The following is a 3,164-nucleotide window of genomic DNA, read 5'->3' on the forward strand; positions in this document are numbered from 1 at the left end:
TAAAATTGTTTAAATTCAGATAAAAAATTGATAGGAACAATAGTTTGCAGTGTCTGCATTTCTATAACCCTATTTCCTATTTGCTGTACTCCTTCCCGACTATACAATATTAAATTCAATTAATTTACTTAAATTGTCACATTAGCTTTTGTGTAAACCACTTAACCCTATAACCTTATCCAAAATCCCCTTGGAAAACGAGATTCGAAACACGGAAAAGAGAGTTCCACGAGATTTTTGGTCGCCAGCATGGTAATTTTTAGTAACCTCAACAATGAGCCTTATCACCTCAGCTTGCCATGCATTGGCGCCCAGAAGAAGACCCGTGACGGGAAGTCACCTGTGCACTGCTGGACAGCTGAAATTGCAATTCTATGAAGCAACGTCAGAGGCGAGTTGACGGAGGGTTTGATTGAACGACTTCATGACCATTCCCTATGTGCTCATGGGGGACTTACTAAGACTTTACATCGTCTGAAAAACGTGTACTTTTGGCCCCATATGGCTCAACAAGTGAGGTCCTATGTGGACAATTGTACTACGTGCAAAACCACGAAGCCGCCCAATCAAACACTTCGCCCTCCTATGGTTCCCACTCCACTCCCCGATAGGCCATTCCAGAAGTTGTTCATCGACTTTATTGATCCGTATCCGCGAAGTAAGTCGGGAAACGTCGGAGATATCGGCGTGCTTGATCACTTGACGAAATTCATGTTCGTCGAGTCGACCCGTCGCTTCGTAGCTGAAGTTGTAAACTTATTTCTAGTGGATCGGATCTTTAATGTATTTGGTACTCCTGAATCGGTATTGACGAACCACGGGGTTCAATTCGTTCCGTTCACTTCGATCGGGTGATGAAGTCAAAGGATACTAAACACGTGTTCACCGCTCTGTATTCTTCTTAGGCAACGCCTCCAAATGGTTTAATCGATCCTTAATAGTCGCTATACAAGCTTGAGCCTCTTCGCGTACATTCTCAGCGCGTACATTCAACCACTGGACACACCCCATACTTTTTGACTTTTGGTCAGAATATGATCACTCACAAAGAGTCCTACTCTCTTTTGTGCAATTGAACTTTTTTGAGGATCCTTCCTCGGTCATCTCCTGTTGTTTTTATATGGCTTCGCACATTGGTCAGGGTCAGCCTAGTCAGTCTTATTAATTTCATCGGGATATCGAATTCTCTCATTGCCGTGTACAGTTTTAATCTGGCTAGATTCATCGTACGCTACGTGAGCGTCTGAGCTGCAGGGGGTGCTTGTGGGAATCCCACCTCCTAAAACCCACCGCCAGTCTCCCCAGACCTAGCCCGAAGGGATCATCATTTAGCTTTAACTTCGTTGGTTGGTTTTCCCTTTATGAATTGGTGCTGCTTGTGCTGAGAGCTATCATCCTCCTCACTTCCTTGGACAGTGAAACATCATATGCTCTGCGTCCTACGGTATGCCATCGACAATTCGACGAATCATACAGATCAAAGCGGTGCAGTTACTGCCTGTAGCATCCAGCCAGGTTATCAAGCTCCTTGGTCTCTCCGTGCTTCTGCTCAAGCGATACCTCAATGTTGGCAATAAGTCTGTGCGTCCATCGATAAAGCGAAGGCTCGTTTGGTATGCATTGCTAGAGATCATGTGACTGTGACCTGGTCGCATTTCTCCTCCATACTTTCCTCTATTGCATGGTGTAGCGTACTCAATTTCTCTGCTAGAATGTCGATCTGATATGGTTTCAAAAGCGCTGCCCTCAAGGCCGGTAAAAGAATCACCTACTTCCATTGTTCAAGTGCTTGCAAGCGTCTCCGTCCACACAGATGAGGCCTAAAGTTGAAGGGATCATCCCACTCCGGACACCATTTACGTAAAAGCAATCACTTCGACCCGCCGTGGTCCGTGGAGTGTCGCAAGAAGGCTCTGGCCGAATCGCTGAGCTTTAGCAGCATTTTTCGCAGTTACCGTCTTTAAACTAGCAGCAAAGGTAGGAGTTTTGTGTTCAGGTGGTAGGTCCTGAAATCGTTTGCGGTCCACCACCCGCAATGGTCGGTCGAGTAGTCGTGCGTCGGGGACCTCAACAAGTCCTGCAATTTGTTGGTACAACCGCACCATTACCAGCAAAGCAAAGAAATGTATCAACCCGTGCACGTTCATGGCTTCAAAATACTGAACTGGTTAGGAGCTCTGGAGGCCGCTAACCAGAACGCAGCTCCACGTGATCCATTGAGTAAGCGCTATTACCTCATCTACATAGGCGCAGACGTCTCAGTTCTCCCTGTATCACAGAATCACAAACTGATTTCAGGAAATCCACACAAGGTTCAGGCCATCATAGACTTCATACAACCGAAAACGGTCAAGGATCTCCGAAGGTTTTTGGGTATGTTAAACTTCTATAATCGTTTCTTGTCCAAAGCCGCACAACATCAAGCGAACCTTAATGCCTACTGGTCTGGACCCAAGACTAAAAACTCACGCATGATTGCGTGGCCTACAGAGGCCGTCTAGGCTTTTGAGCTAGCCAAACAACAGCTGGCTGACGCTACACTCCTGTCATTTCCTCAAAGAAGATGTATACCTAACCGTATTCATTGATGCCTCAGGCATCGCGGTAGATGTTGTCCTTCAACAAAAAGTGAATCAAATCTGGCAGCCGTTGAGCTTCTTTTCCAAGAAATTGCTTGCAGCTCGACAGAACTGCACCACCTATGAACGTGAGCTATTGACCGCGTACACAGTGCTTACGGACCATAAGGCTCTTACCTTCGCTTTTAAGCAGAAGTCCGACAAAGCGTCCCCTCGCCAACTCTGGCACCTGAGCTTCATAAGCCAGTTTAGTTCGGAGATCCATCACGTGTTCAGCAAGGATAATGTAGTTGCAGACGCTTTGTCACGCAATTCAAAGGTTAAAATCCCTGTCACGGTCGATTTTTCCGTAATCACCCAGGAATAGAAGGATGACGCAGCGCTTCAGAGCCCCAGGGACAACTGCGAATACAAATTTCGAGAGTTTTCCGTTTTCGGCTCAACCTCCGAAATAGTCTGTGAGATATTCCGCCTGCTTTTCGCAAGGAATTATTAAATATTTATGGTCATCAATGAATAAAGATGTTACCTCCTGGGCCAGACAGTGCATCGCGTGCCAGAAGTGTAAAATCACCAAGCATGTAC

This window comes from Hermetia illucens, chromosome 4 (assembly GCF_905115235.1).
Source record: "Hermetia illucens chromosome 4, iHerIll2.2.curated.20191125, whole genome shotgun sequence".
Lineage (NCBI taxonomy): Eukaryota > Metazoa > Arthropoda > Insecta > Diptera > Stratiomyidae > Hermetia > Hermetia illucens.